Here is a 21,477-nt window from a genome sequence, read left to right on the forward strand (position 1 = left end):
TTCCTTTAGCTTTTGTTACAATACAAATCAGCTGGCAGTGAATTCTCTAAAGCTTTCTTTCCCTGATAACATCTTTAATTCCCTTTTATTTTTGAAAAATATGTTCAGAGTATAGAATTCTTAGTTAACGGCTTTTTTCTATCATTACATTAAAGATATCACTGTACTGTTTTCTGGCTTGCATTGTTTATGACGAGAAGTTTACTGTAATTCTCATCTTTGTTCCTCTATAAGTTATGTGCCTTTATTTATTATTTTAAAAACATTTTTTATTTTATATTGGAGTATAGTTGATTAACAATATGTGTTTCAGGTGTACATCAAACTGATTCAGTTATACATGTACATGTATCTATTCTTTTTCAAATTCTTTTCCCATTTAGGTTATTACAGAGTATTGAGCAGGAGTTCCCTGTGCTATGCGGTAGGTCCTTGTTCATCATCTATTTTAAATATAGCAGTGTGTACATATCAATCCCAAACTCACAATCTATCCCTCCCTCCCAGTCTTTCCCCTGGTAACCACAAGTTGGTTCTCTAAATCTGTGAGTCTGTTTCTGTTTTGTAAATAAGTTCATTTGTATCATTTTTTGTAGATTCTGCATATAAGCAATATCATATAATATTTGTCTGTGTATGTGCCTTTAGTCTTTGGCTTTTTTCAAGGTATTTTCTTTTTCTTCCCTTTTGAGTAGTTTGAATATGAAAAGTCTAAGTGTGCATGTGTTTTATATTTATCCTGCCTAGTGTTCACTGAGACTCTTGCATCTGTGTTTTGGAAAATCTCCAGCCATTATCTCTTCGAATATTTACTTTTCCTAGTTTCCTTTCCATCTGCTTTTAAGATTTTAATGACATAGATGCTAGGCTATTGATATTGTCTCATAGCTCTGTATGCACTCCTCTGTTTTTGTTGTTTGTTTTGTTTTTTTCCTTTCCTGGTCTTTCCTGTTTGTGGCTCAGTCTTTGTTATTTCTCTTGATCTGTTTTCAAGTTCACTGATTGTTTTCTTTGCTGTATCAAGTCTGCTGATGAATTTGTGAAAAGCATTCTTCATTTGTTTCCATGTTTTTCATTTCAATCATGTGCATTTAAATCTTTCTTTTAGTTTCCTTTTTCTGCTGAAATTTCTTACCAGATCATGAACATTCTCTACCTTTTGCACTGAAGCCTTTTACGTACTTATCATAGTTATTTAAATTTTTCTGTGTTATAGTTCTCATATTTAGGAAGTCTTGTTTTGTTGATTGTTTTGTCTCTTGAAAGTGATGTTTTTGCTTCCTCTTATGCATTTAATTTTTTGTTGAAAGCTGACATCTTGTATAGGAAAACAGAGATGGAGGGGAATAGATTTTTATGCCTAAAAATGAGTGCACTTTTTTTTTTGGCTAGGCCCCAGTGCAAAGGGTGGAGTCAGTCAGGAATTGTAGTGTGTTTGGCTTATTTTGTTGCTATGATTAGCCTCTGTACAACACAGATTTCAAATTCCTCTCTCAGTTCCTTGTATTTAGGATGGGGGCTGATTTGCCACAATGTTTTTCTCAATATTTGCTTTTTTCTCAGCTTTAGGTCTTCCCTTCGAACTTGTACATCAGATAGAGACTTTCTTTACCCTTTTGCCCCTTTCCAGGCAGAAGACTGCTGCTTCTCAATGCTTGCTAGTCTGGTGGTGGAGGCAGGAAGAGAAAGACATTCTTCATTGTTCTGGTTCAGCATCAATCTTAGGCAATGTGTCCCTGAATTCTGGTTGGGGGGCAGGAGGGCTTTCTCACTGATCCTCCCCTCTTTCCCCCAGTTGTAGTTTCCAGCCCAGAATTAATTTTTATTCACCCTCAGGGGTAGAGGGATTGTCCCTTTTTCTTCCTTCAGATACACCAGTACTATAAAGAGAACATCTCCACTAACCCTATAGGACAATAGGATCTGCTGCCCTTTACCCAGCAGTTTAAGGCTTTTGTTCCATAAGGAAGATAAGGGAGAAGAATCTGGGCAGAGCATCATGCTTCGGTGCAGTACTTTGGCATGTTTTAAATTTTTGTATCTGTTCTCTTTCACTCAGCAGGATGTTTGCAATACTTTCACATTGTTTTGGGTATAGTTTGTTCATTATTATTGCTGAAGAGAATACAGTTTATCAGTGATCATTATACTGCTATTTATTTAGCGATTCTATTGGATAGATTTTGTTAGATATTTGAGATGTTTCCAGTTTGGGTCTATTATGAATAAACCTGCTATATATTCTTGTACATGAGTTTTGGTGAACATATATATCATATTTCTGTTGAGTATATTTATATCTGTGAGGTACATTGCTGAATCAAATGCTATGCATATAACTGGAGGCTTTAGGAGGCCCTGCCTAACAATTTTCAGAGTCCTTATGCTGATATACACTCCTACTTGCAATGTAAGCAAGTTTCAGTTTCTCCAAATCTTTTCCACCTTGGAATTTTCTCTCCTTTTCATTTAGCCATTCTGGAGAATATTAAATTGTTTTAACTTTCCTCATAACTCATGAAATTGGCCAACTTTTCACATGTTGGCTATTTGGTTAGCCTCTTTTCTGAATTGCCTAATCAATTGTTTTATTCATATTTCCACAACTGGTATTTTGTTTGTATTTCTATGACTGGTACAGAATACAAAGATCAGATGTGGACTATATATGTACGTCAACTGACTTAGGATTCTACAGTGTAGTAGATGGGGTATCTTTTCAATAAATGTGAGTGGTAGGATTATGGATGACTTTATTTTAATTCTTTTATCTTTTTATTTGTTTCTAAATGTTCTACAATGAACATATATAACTTTAATCAGCAAAAAGCTTTGAAAACTAAAAATTAAGTCTTGTCATGATGTAAACATTTTTTGTTGATATATATTGATATGGACACTAATTTTGATCCATGAATTGACTCAGTCAGCAACATGTTAAAATCTGGCTAGAGGCTTGGAATTTTTTAAATGACAAGAGGAGGAATTACATATCTTTTATTCAGTATTCTTTCTACAGTGTTTGTGATAGCATGAATACATGAATGAATGGGTAAATAATGACCTAGAGAAATCCCTTTTGTGTTTTTTTTTCTTTGAATGCCAAGTGTCTTCTGTACTCTTTTATTATCATCATAGTCTTTGCATCAAGATACATAGCAATGATAGCAGGTTTCTTTTGAAAGCTTAGTATCAAATATCTTTCCCCACTTTAATTTTACATTACTCTGCCAAGAAAAAAATTAAAACTCGAGTTATTTGAAGCCTGGACATACTTCCATGATTAGCCGGGCTGTGTAAAAGTTGGTGGCTTTGTTCTTCGTGCTGTGTGAGCAGGTCCAGGCCCTAGAAAGATGGGACGAGGCTATAATTGTTTTTCGAAAGTGTGCTACAAAAACAGATGTTATAAACCTGTTATAAGCCAGGTTATAAAGTCAAGACCGGGGTGAGGGAGGGACAGTTTCTTCCAGAAACAGAATTTCTGAAGCGTCCCAGTCCATCGTTTTCCCCAGGATGGTTGGAGGAGGGGTAAAATCTCATCATGAGCTTCAAAGCTATGTCTCTGTGGGGGAACAGTAGTTGCCTTACTGAGGGGGGCGCGGCTGCCCATCCCCAATGTTCTCAGCGAGGGAATGGAGAGTTTATTGCCCAGTGAGTGTGAAGTGGGCTGAAGCTCGGTTGGTACTGAATTCTCTAAGAGGTTTCTTCTAGAAACAGACAACTTAGACTCTTCCTCTCACTTCAGCAAAGAAATTCTTTTAAAACCACTTGGCAAGCTCCTCCTGTGCCCCCGCAGGGCGGCTCAGAGGAGGGAGGGAGTCGTCAGTAAAGCCCCTTTCCAGGCAATATCGGAACTCCTGAAGGTTGGAGACCCCGTAGAAATGGATGAAGGCGGCTGCCACCTCCAGGACGTGGAAGATCTGATGAGGCTGGAACCATATGTCGAATTTTCCAGGCAAGAAGCGCTCAGGAACCCATGTGGCATAAAGGCCAGCTCCGGTGATGTACGTCACAGCCATGAGGAAGAACCAGCCCATCTGGCCCGCCGTGGTGGCCTTGACGAAGCCCTCCGCGATTGTAAAGTGCACGGTGGGCACGGCGCCGCTCAAGCCAAGCCCCAGGAACATCCCTGCTCTTGTCTGCTGGTGCTGAGGAGAGGCAAACTTGTCCCACTGGGCCACAGTGATGGCAGAGATGCCCAGGACACAGACGCTGGAGAGGTAGCTGAGCCGTGGCTGTGGGAGCAGTAGAAGGAGTAACAGAGCCGGGGGACAAAGCTCCCTGTAATCAGCAGGGCAATCCCTGAATAAGCCAGTTGGGAAAAGGGCTGGAAAATAATCCAGTTTGTCACTGCTCTGAGTGACAACAGACGGTGTGAAAGAGCCAGGAGAAGCTGAGGCAGAGCCCCGCGCCCAGGAAGAACATCGCGAACACCACCTTCTCCTGAAGGGGGGCCATGAAGTACATGTTTGGTCTGAGCATGGTCAGGATTCCCAGAAAGTGAAACGGCACAAAACCAAGCAGGTGGGTCCAGAAGTTGCCCGTCTCCGTGTGGATGCGGAAGATGCTCTTGAAGCAGGCCCAGAAGGAGGGCATGGGCGGCCTGTGGCCGTGCAGCAGGTAGTCGTTGTCCTTCAGCCAGTCGGGGAGCACTTCATGCGGGATGACCCTCCAGCGCCCCTCCTAGACCTTATGCACAAACTCCTCCATCTTCTCCATGCCACGGTGGGCTTGCAGGGGAAGTGTCAGCACCCAGCCCTCCTCCTCTTCCTGAGGCACTGGGTGTGCCTGCTTTTCTTCAGCTTTGCTTGGGCTGGTGACGCCCCGCCGGCCTTGCTCCTCTAGCAGGGGGCCCGGCTCAGCCAGCTCCACTGTGTCAGCCTCCCTATTCCTGGCAGGAGCCCCACTGCCCTGGGCCACCACAGGTCCTTGTGAGAAGACATCTGGCTGGTACCTCAATGCCCTGCGGCTTCAGCTTGGGGAAAGGGTGGGGTCTCTCGGCCCCAGGGGGCAGAGAGTTCCCTGTAATGGAAGACAGGCGGTGGGGGGGTGGGGGGGCGAGCTCTGCTGGGGGCTGCAGACCCCGTGCTACATCCCATGGCGCTGGAGGCGGCCTGTGCCAAGCAGCCCGGATCCAAGAAATCCCCTTTTGTGATTAATAATCTCGATATTTACTACTCATAAGTACTATTACAATTTTTATTTTTAATGTACTGCTAAATCATTGGCTTCAAAACTATGTTAGGAAAAAAAAAAGAAAAAACTATGTTAGCTTACTTTTAAAGGCTAAATATATGGGTTATGTAATTTTTGAGGGCATTAACCGAAATGTTAGTTGTCTTCTTGGAAAGAAATTATATTCTCAGTGAGTCTTTCCAAATGTTATATTAAATAGTGTAACATTTTGAATAGAGAAGAGATTGATTTTTAATTTCTGATGGCTGATTGTTTTTATTATCTTTGTTCACCTCACTATATTCCTATTAAAGATATGTTTTTGCCTTGTTTGGAATATAATTTACTAGGATTCATGTTAAATATTATGTAGAGTTTAAAAATAGCAAACTTTGAATGTCAATTTTACAGAATGTGAAACTCCTTTACAACATTGTTATGAAGGATAGGACGTACCTTTATAAGCCTAATACAAATATTATGCAATTTTTAAGCAACATGTTGATATATCATAGGGGATATTTACTGTAATGTTCTCCCCAAAGTCAATTAAAAAAAACACTCAGTTTTTATATTAGAATATGAAAGGCCATGAGAAAAGTGGCTGGATTCGTTACTTATGAATTATCTAAATGGAACACATATATACCATCCCACCAAAACAATTTCATCTGACTTAGTTACCATTAGAATAGCTTAAAATACAATTTACTAAGTGATATGTCTGCAAACCCACTGATTGTACACATTGTACTATGCAAAATGTAAAGCTAAAAGTAACTAATGCTCTTCAGAAGTATGGTAGCCTTTGCAAATTGTTTGGAATTAATTTGTTTTGAGTAAACGGAAATTAGTCTGTTAAATGAAGCATACGAAAAAGGATTACAAAGGGGTAGGAGACTATCTCACCAGGATAGTTAAAACCCACACATTTGTATGAGTCAGGAGAAGTACGGTCCTTTAAAAATGATCTTATTCGTTCCAGTTGCCTGAGCTTTGTGCCTCCTGATGTGATCCGGAGATTTGGCAAAGGAGAAACATATTTAGAATCTTACTCATTAGAATACTGAACTCATCCATCAGCCTGATTGACAAGGTCTTAGACAAAGCATTTTGCCTGGCACACAACCTGTACCGAGATTTTCCTGTGGCTCTAATGTAGCACACCTGACAGATGTTTGAGTCATTTAAAACAGCAGGAAGTACTCATAAACACCACAGACTGGCATTCAACATGATAGGGATTATTTTTCTTTTGTCTGCCTGAAGTTATATGGCCTATAGTCAACAAAGGATTTAGGTATAACTAGCTAAAACATAGGGTGTGATATCATTTTTATGCAATATTTCTCTCGCTGTAAAGCTTACCAAGTGGCCTAGAAGCTGAGATACTTTTTGACACAGGTGAAACACATTTTATATGTTTCCCTTTTCATGATCAGAACTGGTTTAGAAAAGTGTCAAGGACATTATTTGCTCATGGAGTAAAGATAATATATCACCTATTTATTTTCTTGATAGTTCCTAAATGATATAATGGACTTTCCTAAATCCATGTTAATTTTTCACTTCAATCAACATGGCGGTGATGAAGTAGAACAACTACAAGGACACTTTTTCACAATTGCCAATAACAATGTGTCTGAATTAGAAAAAGAAAGGCAAAAATAAATATATACCATCTGTAGCTTAAAAAATTATATGTCCTAAGGGATGGAGATGGATGCTATCAATTTAAATGTCATGCTTGCACAGAATGAAGCATGGCAATTTTAAATTTGGCTTTATTAAAGTTTCTTTTTTAGCTCAAGTATCTCATTTGGTAAATAGCAATTGGAAGAAATGCTCACTGATAAAGTTTATTTAGGTGCTTTGGGAGCAGTAACAGGCAGGGGGCACAATACTTTCAAAATAGCATTTTATTGCATTTACAAATTATTACCTAATCAAAATAACCTTGCAGTCGACAACTACATAGGGACTTCAAAAATAGGGAAATTAACACTGTCTTAAAGGAACAAATAAATACCATAATTGAACCATGGTGCTTCCCTGGCATATATAACACTTATTTTAGAAGTTGTTTTTATAAGCATGAGTTTGTTGGGAAAAGATTCTGGTTCTGTTCTGCAGAGGTCATGGCTTTTCTTTCAGTTTGCTTTAGGGTTCAGTGATTTGCTGGATACAGCTGCATGTGCAGATGCAGACACTGTTTCATCCTAGGATATAAGCAGAGTTTAGTATTAATGTGTCAAGGTAAGTCTGTAGAAGTTAATGAACACATTCTATAAGGCTATGCCCAAACACGAGGAAAAGTTGGAATTCTGAAAAACACATATATCTCAGAAACGTCGAAATTAGTCAATTTATCTTTCCAATGTTTTATTTATTCCTGTTGCTAGCTACAGTTTACTGTATTTTCCTAATACTCATACTCTAACCCCTATATATCCAGGCTGATGACCCATACTGACATTTGATTTTTGGTCCATTGATGGTGATATTTTGAGCAAGATTTTTTTTTTAACATCTTTATTGGAGTATAATTGCTTTACAATGATGTGTTAGTTTCTGCTTTACAACAAAATGAATCAGTTATATATATACATATGTTCCCATATCTCTTCCCTCTTGCATCTCCCTCCCTCCCACCCTCCCTATCCCACCGCTCCAGGCGATCACAAAGCACCGAGCTTATTTTAGCTAGCTTCAGGATTAGACGTTCTGCCCTGCTAGCTACTTTGGAAAGGAGCTTCTTAAGACCATTGTAATCTAATGGTCTTAGATTAGATATGTATATCTTAGATATGTATATCTGTGCTTTTGTTTTCATTTTAAATAAATTCACTCAGAAGGGGAGAGAGCAGAGCTTTGAAATAATATAAATGAGACCTACACTGTGAGCACTGACTATGCTAGTCCCCTCAAGTGGAAAGATTTTCCTTCAGATTTGAACTAAATTTCCATTTCCTTAGGGAAGCTTGACCTGACCTTTCTGACTAGCTCAAGTCCCCCTCTTATGTGCTTTCAAAGTACCATGTAACACTTCTTTTTCATGAGTGTCACCGTTGCAGTTTCACATTTATTTTTTGCTTATTTGATTAATATCTGTCTCTCCCACTAAACTCCAAGCTCTGTAATGATAGGGATTGTGTCTGTTTTTCTCATCCTTTTATCCTTGGTACTTTGCATGTGATGGGGACTCAGTAAATGATTGTTGAACAAATGCATTTTATAAAGCACCTACTTGATATTATTTATATAATTTTTAAATGTTTAATTATAATTTTGAAATATTCTTAAAGCATACACTACTCTTCCAGCATTTTGGTGGTGTATATTGTATGGTTTTGGCAGACCAGTAAATAACAGCCTCTTTCCCTCCCTACTGTGGAATCATTTGAGAGATGCATCCAAAATTCAGACATGGATTGGAGGACATGGCTTAAATGTGAGGCATGATTGTGTTACTAATTCCTCATCTTTGCTCATTTCAACCTCACCAGTCACAGTCAGGTTCCTACTTGGGAACAAAGTGGACGAAAAATTATCTTTGATCAATGGATAATGTTCAGGCTTTAAGTTAGAAGACTGAGCTATCTGTGAATTATAAAATAACATACATCAACTGGAAGAATGAAATAAACTTCTCTGAACTTTGATATTTGAACCTTAAAAGTTTCAGATACAATCTTCACTTTTTCAGTATCACAGCAGATAACAACCTGTTCCCTGTTTTCTGCCATCCCCTCCCATGACATTGAAGTCATAACTATCAGCAAGCAATATATACACCAGGAACAGTGTTAGTACTTTACATCTACAATCTTATTTTGTCTGGGAGTGAGTAGAGTGTAGATGTTAAGAGCAGTGTAGCATAGAGATTAAGATCCTGGTTAAATGATGCACTGTGTAGAATGTGTTTAGTAGTACAGCACCTGATAATATAGTCCTCTATAAAATGTAAGTCACCATGATGACGATGATGATCACTATAGCAAATGGAATTTCCCATTGTTCAGTTTACTCAATTACGGCTCAGTGCTGGGCTGTTCTCTTCTATAACAGTCCCACTCTTCTGGGTGTTAAGAACCTCTTCTTTATCTTTTGGGAATCTTGGAATATTCTGGACTTTCAAAAGAGAGTGCACATGAAGACAGTGGCAGTCTGCATAGAGCTAGCAAAGACTCAGGTAGGCACCTCTTGACCAGAGGCCCACACTGTTCAGTGAGGAGATGAACAGCTGGATGACTTCTCTGGGCAAACATTAGTGTTCCCTGGTGCTGGCTTCAAAGATTAGGCCCTTGAAAGTGTTTCTGAGTCTCTGTATGCTGACCCCATTCCTCTCCACCCATGCCTCTCGCATTCATTCCCTCCACTTCCACTTTTGACTTCCACTAAAGTCTTACCCTGTCTGCCAGCTTCCTCTATCCCCCCTCATAAGCTCAGGTGACTCATCTATTCTCCAAGGAGGTATGGGTAAGAATGATCTAGGTCTTCGTCTGGTCTCTCCAGATTTACTTCCTTTGGCTGTAAAAAGCTCTTTTTCCTCCTCCATTTCCTCCTTCTCCTCTTCCTTCTTTATTCTAAAAAGCCTGTTCTGGAAGTTAAAATAAAAACAAAAACGAACATTGATTATATCTTGATCCATTTTTTTCTTTCACTTTAGAAATCATACTTCTCCCTAAAGCAATGTTGAAGCCTTCTTCCTACTGGGGAAAAGTCATCACTTCCCCTTATGGAAGTGGGAGAAAGAAATTAATATGAAATGATATTCCAAGACATTATTTTTTTTCAAAACAACACTATCAATTAAACACAGTTACCCCTAGTTTGTAAGCAAACAAACAAACCCTAATACACTGACAATGCAAGTATCTTGCTCATGGTCACAGCCAGAACTAAGCCCAGGAACTCTGGCTTCAAAGTTCATAACAGAGTGTTTTTCCAAAGAAGAAGCACTAAAATGCTCTCCCTTGCCTCAGAACCTTTGCACATACTGCTTTCTTTTCCCACAGCCTGGCTAACCCCTACTATAGTGGTCTCCAAACGGGCTGACATGTGTATCCCAGGGTTTGAATGGAATGATTCATTGAAATGTGGGAAGAAAATATTACCACTTCAATTTCTGTCTACAAAGTAGAAATAAGTAAAACTTTTTAAATGTGTACTCTGACTTGACACTGGTGTTCTCGGTGCCCTTGAGGATGTTTAGAAGGAGAGGACGTTCCGCAGTGAGGGGAGAGCATGGCAAAGCCCTGACTCTTGTTCATACAGTGTGTGGTACAAAATGTTTTACAGTTTAACCATGCCCAGTTAAGTGGATTTATGGCTGTACTCTCTCATTCTAAATAAACCAATCCTCACAAAATGGGCAAAGGTCATAAAAATTGTCCTGAAAAAAATAACCCCCAAGACTGAAGAGAAAACTATTACTCCAAGCACAAGCAAATGACAGAAAAAGAACAAAGCTGCCATGTCACCTATTGTGAGTATCAGCAAAGTAAGTTGACACATAGAAAGCATCCGAGGAGATAAATTAATACATATTCACCGTGCGTTACCAGAGACTGAGCTGTGATGGAATTGGGTTCCAGTAAACAAGCATCACTCTGCACCTTCACATCATCCTTCGAAAGCTAAGGCTGGTGCTCTCCTCTGCTCTGAGTCACCACTGAGTGGTGGTGTCCTGGCTTCTCAGTGGACTCACTCTTCAGCATAGTGAACACTTCCTCCAGTCACTTCTGTCCAAAGCCCCAGTAAGACAGCAAGAATGAGCAAGAATTTCCTTCTCTCGCACTCAGTAAGGGGGCTAGGTCCAGCTTTCCTTGCCCTGTCTACTTCAGTCACTCCTGTTCTTAGGCAGACCACAAAATGGATAGCTGATGGGTAAGAGAGGTGGTGAGGGTTGGAAGGGTTAAAGGGAGAAAGTGGACTCAAAGCTTCTCTGACACAGCCCTCATTACCCCCTTTAGCAACAACGATCACTTGTGGAATGGCCGTGGTAGTCTTTGGCAGCCTTGCGTGCTGGCAGCGCAGGGTCACCTTATGACGTGGCAGTGGAGCGCAAGGCCAAAGGCAGTGTCAGCCAGGAGGTTGTCACAGGAATCCAGGTTGGGCTAAAGGTGACCTCGAACAAAGTAGAGACCATGGATGCATTTGAGAAATGAAGGAGATAATCTCATGTTTCTGGCTTAGATACTTGCAGACTTGGTGATGCCATTAAGAGAGTGGTCGCTGAAAAAGAGGGACACATTTGTAGGGTAAAAAAGATGAATATAAGGTAAGAATTAGTCACTTTATGATTCCACACTAAATTCAGGTCTCACCTTGATTTTTGTAACAACCTCCTCCCGTGACCTCTGTTTCCTCTCTTGGCTCTCTGCATTCTATCCTCAACGTTGAAATCAGAGTGATCTTTCAAAACTGCCAATCAAATGACGTCAGCCTCTGCTTAACACCCCCAATGACTGATTAGCCCGACTTCCTGATGCAGCTGTGTCTTCTCTAGCATTGCCTCTTGTCACGTTTCCCTGTTCTCTTCACACTGATTCAATTCTTAAGATGCATCACATTTCTTAGTCTTTAGATATTTGCATATGTGTCCCATCTGATGTGAATTATTATTTGCTTTTCATTTATATCATTATTATTTTTAAACGTTGAGTCTTATAGTTTTTATTTAAATATAACTTCCTGCTGGAAGTTTCCCTGCCTCCCACTCTTCTCTCAAATATGGATTAGATTCCCTCCTATGTGCCCCCAGTTCATCTCGTACTTCCCCTATTATGGTACATGTACTGGAGCTCCATAATCCCAGACTACAATATGTCAAGTCATGCTCCATTTCTGTTTTGTAACCAATATCTCTTAGTGCCCGATAGAGATCCTATTATATAGTAGATGCTCTGTTAATACTGTCTAGTGGGAATGAATGGTGAATGATTTGTACGGTGTTATTCTATAAACATAATTCTGAATGTGTATTATAAATAATTTAAGTTAAATGAAGAGCTTGACAGTTTTACCAATGTAAATGGCTAATCTTGATACTTTGACCCATTGGGATCTTGCTTTTGCCCATCAAGAGTATTTTGACAATTATTTAAAATAATGTGTTAATAAAGCTAACATCTTCAAATTGCAGTCTTACCATCTTTTCTGAACCCGTAACAATATAATGAGATCTGAGAAAGCCTGAATTTCTGAAACTTTGATTAATACAAATACATCTCCTTCAAATTATATTTACTCATGAGTATTATAATGTTCTAAAAGTAGACTCTTTTCTCCTTAGCTGTGACTAGTCATTTATCATTTTTCATCTGCAGAGCATGGTTCTCCATGCTAAGTTAATTATCATTTCCTATAATTTCTGTATAACTGAATATCATCCTTATTCTCTCTAGGTCAGTTTGAATTCTGCTGTTATCTTTTAAAACCTTCTTATTGAAGCCATCCTGCACATGGCCATCAGAATAATCTTCTTAATATATTCAATGAATTTCTTTCAGTACCTACAAAGCTTGGTTTCAAAATTTAATGCAGGATAAATTTTCCTTCCAAATAAACACTTGTAGAATCATTTTATAAATCAGATGTGTGTGGATGTGGATGGGTGCTTGGCAAGTAGCCATCCCTGGACGAAAAAGGAGATACTAGTTTTAGGAACAGGAGAATCAGGAAGAGAGACAAATGAGCCACAGTGTTTATAGAGTTAAGGCAGGGGAGATTTGAGCAAGAATCATGAGATGTGAAACTCTGGGGAAGGGCAAGGATAAAGCTAATTTTCAAGATATTTTGTGGTATTATGCAATGTAGGGCTCTCATTCTTCACTGTTTCTTTAAGAAAAATTAATGTGTTGAACCAACATTTCACGGGTTATGGATTACACTTCTCACTACCAAAAATACGTGTTGAAACTCCAGTCTCAAGATCAGTAACAAAAGCAGCCACCCAGAAAGTATCTTTATTTTTGTCATTCATCTTCTCTTGAATATTCAGTAGAGGCCGTTATTCCCTCGCAGGAATGGAAGTTCAGGCAGGTCCATGATTTTCAGATCTCTTTTTGGAAAAAATTATGGTCATTTTAAATTTCAAATATAGCTATTATCCTGTAATTAAAAGTACCTAGTACCATGTTATAATCAAACTTCGAATCTGATTTAAAGTTAAATTTTCTCCCCAGTTGGGGTCTTTTGCAGATACAAAGTTTAAGAAGGGGACTTGCTCCTTTTTCTCTCTTTGTAAGCCTTTGTTTTCACCCTTCCTTTCCTATTTTACTGACTTTCCCAACCCTGTTGAGGCAGGGGAAGAAAGGGTGGGAAAGGGAAGCAGGGAGGAAATAAGACTTTATTATTTTAAGCAACAATTTGGGGTGGTTACACAACAATAGATAACTGATACACACCTCTAGGTGATTTTGCTGTTTAGGACCTAGAAGAATCACATGTCCATGTGCATACTTTGTCGTGACAAATTTTGGGAATGCAGGCTGAATTCCATGCAACTATCTCTTCTTCCAGATGATCTGTCTCTTCCCTTCTAGATTTTCCAGACAAGAGCTGGGTGCCAGTCTATCATATCCTCCTAAGAAAAGGGGCATATCTCTCCTCAGAGTTGCTGTGGAAACTTCTCTCATTAGGCTTTGGTTTAGGACATATTATCCTATTTCTCCCGCTTCTCCAAAGAAATCATTTTCAAATTGTTTTTTTTCCCCATGGAGATAAAAGATACAGTATTGTATATGTGGCTTTTGACTACTGGCTTATAATCCTTATCTATAATTCTGAAATATAAGAAGTTGTAAAAAAAAAATAGAGAATGAACAAACATCTCTTTATATATCTACTATATATATCTGTATATACAAATATATATAGATATAGATGTCTATCTTGTGTATTTATTTGAAAGTAATACCTCTCTTAAACTAACATGACGCTATTTATAATCTTATCCCACTTGGTGGGAATATGCATACATTTTGCTGCAGAAATACTGATATGTAGTATCCATGGAGGGTGTTATATAATATACAGTGTACTATCTCTCTAAAACTAAAAAGTTAAATTATGAAATATATATTTGTAATAGTTAATTTTATGTGTCAACTTGACTGGATCATGGGGTGTCCACATATTTGGCTAAACATTATTTCTGGGTGTGTCTGTGAGGGAGTTTCTGGGTGAAATTAGCATTTGAATTGGTAGACTGAGTAAAGCAGATTGCCCGCCCCGATTTGGGTGGGCATCATCCAATCCTTTGAGGGCTTGAATAGAAAAAAAATGTGGAGGAAGAGAGAATTTGTTCACTTTGCCTGACTACTTGAGCTGAACATCAGTATTCTCCTGCACTTGGACCAGGCCTTGTACTGCGGCTACCGGGGTTCTCAGGCCTTCAGGCTTGAACTGAAACTGTACCACTGGCTTCCCTGGGCCTCCAGCTTGCAGACAGCAAATGATGGGATTTCTCAGCCCCCATAATCACATGAGCCTATTCTGTATAATAAATTCTTTTCTTCTTCCTTCCCTTCCTTCTTCTCTCTATCTCATATCTATCTATCTATCATATATATATCTATCATATACACACACACACACACACACACACACACACACACACACACACACACACAGAGTCTATCCTATCCTGTTGGTTCTGTTTCCTCTGGAGAACCCTGACTGATACAACATCCTTCCTGAAATATTTCAGAAAAGAGGCTCTGCAGCTCAACAGAAGCAACGTTTTTTCTTTGAGTCTTTGCATCCTGATTGAACACCTCATTTTGGTGTCTGATATCTATCGTCTTATCTTGCTGGTCAAAATGCCCATTTTAACATTTTGTTACATATAGATTAACTTTTTTCTTCAAGTTACTAGCATTGCATTTATATTTCTTTTAGAAGAGTTACCATGTATATGGCAGGTTACAAAAAGACCAGTTTTATTAGACATTGTATAGGCATGATTTATTTTCTCAAAGAAATTATCTTCTTACGGGATCAATATACTTCTTTGTATCTCTTTTACATCTTAGCCTATTCCGCCCCCAAGATGTTAAATAAAAATTGTCAGTCAGATTAGGGTTAGTTCTAATTCATGTTATGAGTGAGTCAGTGGGCTCATACTGCTCAGTGGACCTGCTCCAGGGGCCTTTGGTAAGGATGAGGCAGTATCTGTGGGTCTCAGGGTTGTAGAATGCACCTAATCTAGTGGATGCTTTCTTTTAATCTGTATTAAATACTGAAATTCATGATTTTCCCTGAAGAAAAAATCGACACCGATTGTATGAAATACATAGATGTTTTGGAATTTTTGCATAACTTAAGCTTTTCCCCATTAGCATCAGGTAGCCACAGCCACTGTTTATTTCATGAAATTAATTTCTATGCCTTATTCCACAATCTAAAGTTATTATAATTTTAAATAAATAATGGATCCATACTTATGTACAAACCTCTCACTGAACTTTGCAAACATTTTACTTAAGCATTTTTTTTCACATCTTTTTGTTACAATTTTTTAAAAAATTGACTGTATCTCCCATTAGACTATAAGGTGTTTGGGGGTGCATTTAACTTTTCTTAATAGCTTTCTCACATAACAGGTGTTTGATATTTATTAGAAATAAATAATCTGTATCCTGAGCTGCGCTAATTCAGCTCCACATGGAAAAACATATCTCACTTCTATTCACTTTCCCTTCCCAACTTAGGCACACATCCAACACTGTCTTCTGCCTTATCTATGTTTAGTTTAATTATCTTTTAATTTTTAAGTAGAGCTTTACAGTTTTCAAATTTTCATATATGTCATCTCATGTGACCCTCACCTCAACGAGACAGATTCACACATAAGGAAAGGTATCAACCACTAAATAATTTTCATTAAGTGATAGAGCTATTGAATATAAAGGAAAAGCTAGAGATCAGCGTTTTCAGTACCATTATGTTACTTTACAAAGCATAATGTCTCATTATCTTATACCCACAAAGGTTCCTGTTCCTGTTATTTTTTTCTGCTCCAGATCATGAAGGTGATTACAAAGGAGTGTGTCATTGAAATGCATTTTTACTTGGTTTATGAATTTTAGTGTAAATATTTAAAAAATTAATACACTGGAATATGTGTTCCCTAAATATTTTCTCTACTTCACTACTAATGGAGTTGAAATTTAAATTTAATAGATATAGAAAACATATAATTTACTTGTGAACCAAGTAGGGTGGCTTTGTGAGAATCCTTTAAAGGAATAGTTTAGAGGAATATGTTTAAAAATCTTTTGGAGACTCTTAAAAATACTAAAACATACTGTATTTTCCAAGTTTGCCACGAGATGGCAGCAAATTCATTTGTTTAGTTTTTTAAACTGCTATCCTTTCCCCTGGTTGAAAAATTAAACCCGTTTGTGTTTCCTGAACATTGCTGCAATAGATAATGAGCTAATAGGAGATTGCAAATACAGATTTAACATCCCTTCTCCAGCCAGAATTCTCCCCTTCATTATCATTTGTACCAACACCCTAACAGTTTCCTATAGTGAAAACATTGGCAGCATTATTTATTTTTCTCCTTCATTTTCTGGGGATGTATCTCTAATCCTTGCCATGAAGCAAATTCTTTGTTTTTTGTGTTTCATGTTAAACAGATTAACCTCCTTCTCTCCTCTGTCCCTTTCATAGAAATTGCTTTTAATTAAGCTTTGTATGTGGTTATTATAGAAACTACCTGGCTTCTAGACTTCAAAATGCATTCAAAGTATTCTAAGAAAACATTATTACTTAGAAGTAAAATATTAAGAACTACTATAATTATATCACTGCCTTGATTCAACCCTTACTATCTCTAAAATTAAGGCCTTCAATCCTTTCTTCCCCCTAACTTTTTTTCTAAGCATTTTATTCACAACTCAATTAAGGTAAGTTTTAGTATTGTTACCAACATGCAGCTTATTTATTCTCATTACCATCTTCACACGTATAATTTTTAGTATACCATGCATTTCTACTACCTCTTTGCTATTTCATCTCTTTCTTACAAGTTTTTTGAAAAATTGCCTCTTTTTGAAAGTATACCTTACCCCAGAGTAGAAAAATATAACCTTATTGTCTTGTTCTAGCCTCCCTAGAACTAGTTTGCTTGTAATATATATCTCTATTTACATATAGATTTACATAATATTTTATGATTTTTTGAAAAAATTTTTAATCTTTTATATTTTTAATTTATTTGGTGTGATTTACATTATTCAGACGTATCAGACCATTAGAGAATAAAATTTAATATGTTGATTTCCACTTAATTTGTTCCTCAATGTCATCTATACATCTGTGTACATTGTAAGTTACTTAGTACTTATTTTCATGCATTTATATGTATCAAAATATAACACTAAGCTTTACAGAACATCCTAAAATCTTAATGATTAAAGATTCAAGAGTTTTTATTATATAACTTTTATTTTCTATGTATGAAAACCTGAATAACAACTTTTGCCATAAAACCAAACTAATTATACTTTTACAGTATGACGTATAGATATTTTATATGAATTAGTACATTAATATCATACAGAGACATAGGGCTTTGAGAGATTACCTGATGAGTCTACTATGGAAAATCACATTCAAACTTTCCACAGAAGATATGCCTTCGTCTAGTCTCAATGGAAAACATAGAGAAAATTCTACAGTATCTGTCAGTTATTATTTCTGTTACATCCCTTGACACTTGCTGGCTAAATGTTCTTTGTTTTTGCTCAAGGCAGGTGTTTCAGTTTATATAATAATGTGTTAGAATTTACCCAGGGCTAGATGTGGCTTTGCCTTATTATAATATCGTATTTGATCCAATACCTTGACAACCAGTCTGTTTTAATCCTAGGGACACTTTGATTCTTGTGATGGATAATGTTTCTATCTTTGCTTTTTTTCCTTTTGCAGTAGCAAATTTGTTTCACTTTTTTTGTGTGGTTTTATGGCCAACAGACATTTATTTATATATTTATTGAATTTTTTTTTTGATACAGCAGGTTCTTATTAGTCATCAGTTTTATACACATCACTGTATACATGTCAATCCCAATTGCCCAATTCAGCACACCACCATCCCCACCCCCCCCCCGCGGCTTTCCCCGCTTGGTGTCCATACATTTGTTCTCTACATCTGTGTCTCAACTTCCGCCCTGCAAACTGGTTCATCTGTACCATTTTTCTAGGTTCCACATACATGTGTTAATATATGATATTTGTTTTTCTCTTTCTGACTTACTTCACTCTGTATGACAATCTCTGTGTCCATCCACGTCTCAACAAATGACCCAATTTCGTTCCTTTTTATGGCTGAGTAATATTCCATTGTATATATGTACCACATCTTCTTTATCCATTCATCTGTTGATGGACATTTAGGTTGCTTCCATGACGTGGCTATTGTAAATAGTGCTGCAATGCACATTGGGGTGCATGTGTCTTTTTGAATTAAGGTTTTCTCTGGGTATATGCCCAGTAGTGGGATTGCTGGATCACATGGTAATTCTATTTTTAGTTTTTTAAGGAACCTCCGTTCTGTTCTCCCTAATGGCTCTATCAATTTACATTCCCACCAACAGTGCAAGAGTGTTCCCTTTTCTCCACAGCCTCTCCAGCATTTGTTGCTTGTAGATTTTCTGATGATGCCCATTCTAACTGGTGTGAGGTGATACCTCATTGTAGTTTTGATTTTCATTTCTCTAATAATTAGTGATGTTGAGCAGCTTTTCGTGTGCTTCTTGGCCATCTGTATGTCTTCTTTGGAGAAATGTCTATTTAGGTCTTCTGCCCATTTTTGGACTGGGTTGTTTGTTTTTTTAATATTGAGCTGTTTATATATTTTGGAGATTCATCCTTTGTCTGTTGATTCGTTTGCAAATATTTTTTCCCATTCTGAGGGTTATCTTTTCATCTTGTTTATGGTTTTCTTTGATGTGCAAGAGCTTTAAAGTTTCATTAGGTCCCATTTGTTTATTTTTGTTTTTATTTCCATTACTCTAGGAGGTGGATCAAAAAAGATCTTGCTGTGATTTACGTCAAAGAATGTTCTTCCTGTGTTTTCCTCTAAGAGTTTTATAGTGTCTGGTTTTACATTTAGGTCTCTAATCCATTTTGAGCTTATTTCTCTGTATGGTGTTAGGGAGTGTTCTAATTTCATTCTTTTACATGTAGCTCTCCAGTTTTCCCAGCACCACTTATTGAAGAGACTGTCTTTTCTCCATTGTATATCCTTGCCTCCTTTGTCATAGATTAGTTGACCATAGGTGCATGGGTTTATCTCTGGGCTTTCTATCTTGTTCCATTGATCTATGTTTCTGTTTTTGTGCCAGTACTATATTGTCTTGATTACTGTAGCTTTGTAGTATAGTCTGAAGTCAGGGAGTCTGATTCCTCCAGCTTGGTTTTTTTCCCTCAAGACTGCCTTGGCTATTTGGGGTCTTTTGTGTCTACATACAAATTTTAAGATTTTTTGTTCTAGTTCCGTAAAAGATGCCATTGGTAATTTGATAGGGATTGCATTGAATCCATAGTTTGCTTTGGTTAGTATAGTTATTTTCACAATATTAATTCTTCCAGTCCAAGAACATGATATCTCTCTCCATCTGTTGGTATCATCTTTAATTTCTTTCATCAGTGTCTTATAATTTTCTGCATACAGGTGTTTTGTCTCCCTAGGTAGGTTTATTCCTAGGTATTTTATTCTTTTTGTTGCAATGGTAAATGGGAGTGTTTCCTTAATTTCCCTTTCAGATTTTTCATCATTAGTGTATAGGAATGCAAGAGATTTCTGTGCATTAATTTTGTATATTGCCACTTTAACAAATTCATTGATTAGCTCTAGTAGTTTTCTGGTGACATTTTTAGGATTCTCTATGTATAGTATCATGTCATCTGCAAAGAGTGAGAGTTTTATTTCTTCTTTTCCAATTTGTATTCCTTTCACTTCTTTTTCTTCTCTGATTGCCATGGCTAGGACTTCCAAAACTATGTTGAATAATAGTGGTGAGAGTGGACATCTTTGTCTTGTTCCTGATCTTAGAGGAAATGCTTTCAGTTTTTCACCATTGAGAATGATGTTTGCTATGGGTTTGTCGTATATGGCCTTTATTATGTTGAGGTATGTTCCCTCTATGCTCACTTTCTGGAGAGTTTTTGTCATAAATGGGTGTTGAATTTTGTCAAAAGCTTTTTCTGCATCTATTAAGATGATCATATGGTTTTTCTTCTTCAGTTTGTTAATATGGTTTATCACATTGATTGATTTGTGTATATTGAAGAGTCCTTGCGTCCCTGGGGTAAATCCCACTTGATCATGGTGTATGATCCTTTTAATGTGTTGTTGGATTCTGTTTGCTAGTATTTTGTTGAGGATTTTTGCATCTATATTCATCAGTGATATTGGTCTGTAATTTTCTTTTTTTGTAGTATCTTTGTCTGTTTTTGGTATCAGGGTGATGGTGGCCTCGTAGAATGTGTTTGGGAGTATTCCTTCTTCTGCAATTTTTTGGAAGAGTGCGAAGGATGGTTTTTAGCTCTTCTCTAAATGTTTGATAGAATTCACCTGTGAAGCCGTCTGGTCCTGGACTTTTGTTTGTTGGAAGATTTTTAATCACAGTTTCAATTTCATAACTTGTGATTGGTCTGTTCATATTTTCTATTTCTTCCTGGTTCAGTCTTGGAAGGTTATACCTTTCTAAGAATTTGTCCATTTCTTCCAGGTTGTCCATTTTATTGGCATAGAGTTGCTTGTAGTAGTCTCTTAGGATGCTTTGTATTTCTGCGGTGTCTGTTGTAACTTCTTCTTTTTCATTGCTAATTTTATTGATTTGAGTCCTCTCCCTCTTTTACTTGATGAGTCTGGCTAATGGTTTATCAATTTTGTTTATCTTCTCAAAGGACCAGCTTTTAGTTTTATTGATCTTTGCTATTGTTTTCTTTGTTTCTATTTCATTTATTTCTGCTCTGACCTTTATGATTTCTTTCCTCTGCTAACTTTGGGTTTTGTTTGTTCTTCTTTTTCTAGTTCCTTTAGGTGTAAGGTTAGATTGTTTATTTGAGGTTTTTCTTGTTTCTTGAGGTAGGCTTGTATAGCTATAGACTTCCCTCTTAGAATTGCTTTTGCTGCATCCCATAGGTTTAGGATCGTCGTGTTTTCATTGTCATTTGTCTGTAGGTATTTTTTGATTTCCTCTTTGATTTCTTCAGTGATCTCTTGGTTATTTAGTAACGTATTGTTTAGCCTCCATGTGTTTGTGTTTTTTTCCCTGT

General features: G+C 37.4%; 1 pseudogene; it reads right to left on the bottom strand.

Annotated features, from left to right (window-relative positions):
- Positions 1-3,758: 3,758 nt before the first annotated feature.
- The window catches only part of LOC132418039 (adiponectin receptor protein 1-like), an 84,687-nt pseudogene continuing 66,968 nt past the window's right edge, over positions 3,759-21,477 (bottom strand).

Source organism: Delphinus delphis, chromosome 2 (genome assembly GCF_949987515.2).
Source record: "Delphinus delphis chromosome 2, mDelDel1.2, whole genome shotgun sequence".
In the NCBI taxonomy this organism is placed as follows: Eukaryota; Metazoa; Chordata; class Mammalia; order Artiodactyla; family Delphinidae; genus Delphinus; species Delphinus delphis.